General features: G+C 37.4%; 1 pseudogene; it reads left to right on the top strand.

Annotated features, from left to right (window-relative positions):
- Positions 1–1,509: 1,509 nt before the first annotated feature.
- LOC125996594 (histone-binding protein RBBP4-like) overlaps positions 1,510–6,000 on the top strand; it is a 66,151-nt pseudogene continuing 61,660 nt past the window's right edge.

The following is a 6,000-nucleotide window of genomic DNA, read 5'->3' as shown; positions in this document are numbered from 1 at the left end:
AATTCATTCCCCCACATATTGTTGAAAACAACCCACAGAGTCCCTTGCCTCTTTCGGTGCTCAAGCACCATGTCTATAACATGTTTCAAAATTCAATTATTGTAGAGTATTCTTTTCTTTTTTTTCAAATACTTTGATGCACAAAAGAAATTAAAAATATTAGATGTTTCTTTTTATCTCTGAATGGATAGTCAAGGACATGTTCCATAAGAAAAATTCTCACTTCAGCTACAACATTGATTTCAATAAATCTATTCAAAAGAATAAAGTGAATGTTCTTCTTTTTGGTAAAAATGCACTAGAAACTCAGACAGTATTTTGTTGATAGAAATGTTAGCAAACAATGACATGCAGCTCGAGGCCATTGAAATATAGTAGAAGATCCACTAGTTACTATAAATTAAAATATTGCTTAAATGGTGCTACATCTACAGTAATTTGCACACCATTTTGATAGACACTCCAGAGCACTGGGAAGAACAAGGGCCCTGAGAGCAGGAAGACCTGCATAAGTCCAACTCTATCATCTATTAACTCTGTAAACTTGTAGACTAAATAGTATAATAATTGCATACTCTTTGTTTCATATATCAGTTCAAGAAATATTGAATGAGAAACTTCATGGTGTAGGGTCTATTGTAGATATTGTGAACCATAGTGAGAGAAAGAGGTTAAAAATAATAAGACCACATTTTTTACTTTTATTTATTTTTTTCTTCTTTTCTTTCTTTATGTGCTCTGCCATTTTTTTTTATCTAAAGACCTTGGCGTTTTTGTGGTGCTTATCTTTATTGTTGGAGTACTCATGGATATTTTATTTGACACTTCTTTTTGTACTGTTGGGGTGTTTCACCTTCTTTTTTCCCTTCGTCTCTCAAACCAATGATGAGAGCCTCTAGAAGGACTCTGCCGATTTTCGGTATATTTGATTTTTACCCCAGTTTATTACTTTTCTCTTCTTCAAACAAAACCACATAACTTGAACTATCTAGTCCCGCCTCCAAGTCAGAGGGGGAAATAAGGAAAATACCAAGACCAAACAGGTGTAAGACTAGGCACAGAGGGGACCACATATTCTAGCATCCCTGGGGGGTGAGGGAGGAGGATATGGGAGGTAGGACGGGAACGAAGGTGTAGGGAGGACAATTCGGTGATGGGAATCCCCTTGATTTTATGTAAATATGTACCTAAAATATTATTGTCAACAATATGTAAGCCACTATGATCAAAATAAAAATTATATTAAAAAAAATAATAAGACCAGGGTCTGGAGAGATAACACAACAGTAGAGTGAGTGTTTGCCTTGCAAGCAGCCGATCCAGGAGGAATGGTGGTGTGAATCCTGGCATCCCATATGGTCCCCCATGCTTGCCAGGAGCGATTTCTAAGTGCAGAGCCAGGAATAACCCCTGAGTGCCACAGGTGTGACCCAAAAAATAAAACAAAACGTAATAATAATAACCATCAGCTTCCCTGCCTCTCCCACAATGCTTGACTGAGACATCACCATGGCTAGACTGACCAACCTGGCCAACAAGGAGGCAGCCTCTGATGATGCAGTCAAAGATGCATCAAAGAGATCAATGAAGAGTACAAAATATGGACTCTTTTTCCCTACAATTTGGTAATGACTCATGCTGTGAAGTGGCCCACTCTAACTGCTCATTGGTTTCCAGACATGACCAGAGTAGAAAGGAAAGATTTCAGCATTCATTGACTTGTTCTGGGAACACACATACATCAGATGAATGAAACACTTTGTGATAGTCAGTATGCAGCTTCCTAATGATGATGCCCAGTTTGATGCTTCACACTATGATAGTGAAAAAAGAATAATTTAAAGTTTGTCCCTCAGTTTTTGGAAAATTGAAATAAAAATCAAGACCAATCATGAAGGAGAAGTGAACAGGGCACTTTAAATGCCTCAGAACCCTTGCATCATTGCAACAAAAAACTCCATCCAGTGATGTTCTTGTTTTTGACTATACAAAGATTCTCTGAAACCAGACTCATCTGCTGAGTGCAACCCAGACTTGCATCTACATCAACATCAGAAGGAAAGAGATGGAATTTCTTGGAACCCAAATCTTAGTGGGCACTCAGTTCTGTTTCAAAGGAAGGAAGAGTTGTGGATTCAAAGACCATCTCAATAGTAGAGAATGTTTCCTGGAATCTGCTTAATGAGTCTCAGTTTGGTGTATTTGCTAGTGATCAAAAATTTCTGATTTGGGACACTCGTTCAAACAAACAAAGCCACTCATCAGTTGATGCCCACCCTGCTGAAGTGAACTGCCTTTCTTTCAAACCTTATTGTGAATTCATTCTTGCCACATGATAAGCCGTCAATACTATTGCCTTGTGAATCTGAGATATCTTAAACTTATGTTGCATTTCTTTGAATTACATAAGGATAAAATATTCCAGGTTCAATGAGACTATTTTGGCTTCTAGTTGTATTGATCAAAGACTGTATATTAGGGATTTGAATAAAATTGGAGAAGAACGAGGATGGGCCACCATAGTCACAGTTTATTTATGGTGTTCACACTGCCAAGATATCTGATTTCTCCTGGAACCCCAATAAATCTTGGGTGATTTGTTCTGTATCAGAAGACAATATTATTCAAGTGTGGTAGATGGCAGAGAACATTTGTAATGATGAAGACCCTAGAGGAAGTGTTGATCCAGAAGGTATATCCAGAAGTATTAGATATGTCAGCACTTGTGATTTTAGACTCCCCTTTTTCCTCTCACCCAAGATTGATTTAACACTAGTTTTTAGACACAGACTTTATTCAGCTATCTCTCTTTTTAGGTACTATCAACAATTCTGTTAGCTCAAACAGTGGGTATTTTCTAAATATTAAGCAGAGGGGATTCAGTAGAACTACAAACATATTTAAAAATATTAAAAAAATCCTACTACCCTCATCATGATTACATTTTTAAGGGGGAATCTAGGCACACAAACATATGCACAGACACAAAAAGAAATATACTATATATTATTTGGTCTTGTTTTAAGGAGGAAAGTAAAGTTGGGGGAAAGGTCATGATGGGAAGAGAGAGGTTCTAAACATAGAGATCTGAAAAGGTATCCCTAAAAATGGTACATTGGAAAAAAGGATTAAAGTATTGAGAAATCAATCAGTGGGATGCATAGGGATAAAGTGTTCTAGGCCCATAGAATGGACAGTTCAAAAGCACCAGGGTATGTTTCATGTATGTTCAATGTACTATAAGTCTAGATCATTGAGAGTGATGGGAAAAATAACAGGAGCTAAGCTCAGAAAAAAGGAATAACAAAGGAAGCAGAGGGCCCAACCCTATAGAACCTTGAAATTCAGTAATATTGTTGCTAAATTTTTTCTTAATGAAGTGGAAGTCATTTTATGAGGTTTGAGTAGAAGAGTGATATTAGCTAGCTCTAAGATTTAAAGGATTACTTGGTATTAACAATAGACTGCAGGAGAGAGAGGATGGAAGAAAAGAAGACAGTTAAGAGGATACTGCAGTGATGCGTGCAAGAAACTGGTATGCTGTGGAACAGATGAGTAGCTGGGAGTAAATGGGAGGTGACCAATACTGCACATATTTAAGCAGTAGTGCTCCAAGGATGGACTGCATATGTAACATAAGAGAAAGAGAAGTCAAGAATAATTTAAAGGTTTTTGACATGAGTCATTAGAATGTTGGACTTGTCATGTGAGATAAGAAAAACTGGGGCAGGAGCAAGTTAGTTGAGCAAACCAGGGTTTGGGGCTATAGCAAGTTTGAGATTCTTATTAAACCTCTAAGAGAAGAAACTAATTAGGTCATTGTGTCTACCTTGTATAGAAGAGGTCCAGAGTGTGGATTTAAATCTGTCTCCAGATGTTATTTAAAGCCATGAGAGAGAATGAGATCACAGAGAGAAGAGCAGTCTCAAAGGACTAAGCCCTTAGGCACTCAGTGTTAAGAAGTGGGTTAATAAAAAAAAAGAGTGAATGCTCATAGAATGTTTTGTATATATCAGGCACCACATTCCTTCATATATGAACTCATTTACTCTATTGTACCACCCCATTAGTAATATTATAAATTTTATTTTATAGATTAGAGATGTAGGGGAAAGAAGCTAAGTAGTAGTTGCCTAAAGTTATATATCCCTGTAGAGTTGTGTAGGCAAAATTTGGACTTGGCTATCTGCCTTTAGAAATGAACTTGGAGCCTCTTCTTAGTATTATAGCCCCAGAACAGAAGGAGTATGATTCAACAGGAAGACTGAAAAGGGGCATTCAGTGAAGTAAAGAAAGACAGGACAGTGTGGAGCTAGCTAAAGAAAGTGATTCAAGAATGATTACCCAAGTCAAATGAAGTAGGCAAGTCAGATCAGGATGAGGGCTGACATGAGCCTGTCAGTGACATTGACAAAAGCCATTTTATAGAGTGGTGGCAGAAAGAAAAAAAACACATTTGAGTGAGTTTGAGAGAGAAGGGAATTGAGGTAATCACTTTTGACAACTCTTGAGAAGACTTTTTCTATATAGTGGAGCTTATGAATTTGAGGTAGAGATGAGATCAGCTGAAGATACCTACTAAATATAGAAGAACAAATAACACGAAGAATGATACAATATATAAGGGAAAATGGATGTGAAAAGAAAATAAGAATTTAGTACTGCCCTTGATGTCAGAGTGATACCCTTGAGTGAGAAAGAGGTGACTTAGAAGGAAAAAGGATGGAAGTTCACAGACTGGGAAGGAAGCAGAGTGTCTAGAAACAGATGCCGGTAACTGAGTATTGTCTTCCTGTTTAATTTTCTTATTCATACATTGAGATTATATTATTTCTTCCTTAAAGTTGTACTGAGAATTGAATGAGCCAATTGATATGTAAATTTTTGGTATAATTTGTGAGCATAATCTTCTGCTTGTTTTGGCTTTTGTGGGAGTCTTCCCAAAAAACTCTGGGTACTTGGTGTCACCATCTGGTAATTCTTGGTCAGTCAGGCCAGCAGATCAATATGAGGAGAGCCCACTGTTGCTGGGGATTACCCAGCTACCCCAATTGTGCTTGGAGCACCAATATGGAGGACATATTTGTCAGTGCTCAGGAATACATCAGGGCTGTATCTGTGAAGGTTCTGAGGATCAGACCAGAAATATTATATATTAATTTGATGTATGGCACATGCAGTATATGTGTATTAATATATGTGGATCTCTATGGTCCCCTTATTAGCCGAAGTTAATGCAATTTGTGCATTTATCTCTATATCCATTACTTTTATTAGTAGTAGTATTTAATAACAGTTACTGAGATATTGCAATGTAACAGATACCATACCAAGAACTTATATATTCTTCAGAGATGGGCCCTTATATATGTGTAATCTGTAAGTTCCTTGAAGGAAATAATTCGGGATTTGGTTAACTCTTTGCTTGTTTTCCTCCCCTCTTTTTTTTCATATAAGCCTACCATGATCATCCTACCAGGCTTCATACTGCTTGGACTGTTAGATGTACAAAAATAGACTGAGATTGACCTGTAGTTACCCCAGGTTTATACCTAAACCCTGAGCCCTCTTCCTGTCTGCCATTATTTGTGAGATAAAATGGAGCATGGTAGACAGGAAGAAGTCATTTTATGGCTCTAGATCTAGTTTATGCTGGTTCCACTGAAACTATCTACACATAGTAGAAATGCCCTTCAAAGGTTGCTGATATTTGTTCAAGCTTTGCACTCATGCTTTGGGGGTAGTAAAAAGTGGAAGACAAGTCTGTGATGACTAGTTCCTGAATAGCAGTATTCTCTAGAGATTAAAAAAAGACATAGTTGGGAAGGTCAAGAGCACCTTCTACATAGTTTTTTCAGAGGCTAACATTCTAGCTTCCTCTCCTGTCCACCCATGCCTCCTACCACATATGCCACCACCAATACTAATACAAACTCTCATGTGTGAAATGAATACAATTTTCTCAACTAAGGCTTCCTTTATCAAAATCAATCAGGAGAA

The sequence above is a fragment of the Suncus etruscus genome, chromosome 1 (assembly GCF_024139225.1).
Source record: "Suncus etruscus isolate mSunEtr1 chromosome 1, mSunEtr1.pri.cur, whole genome shotgun sequence".
NCBI lineage: Eukaryota > Metazoa > Chordata > Mammalia > Eulipotyphla > Soricidae > Suncus > Suncus etruscus.
The sequence above is the reverse complement of the archived record's forward strand: the minus strand, read 5'-3'. Positions and strand labels throughout refer to the sequence as shown.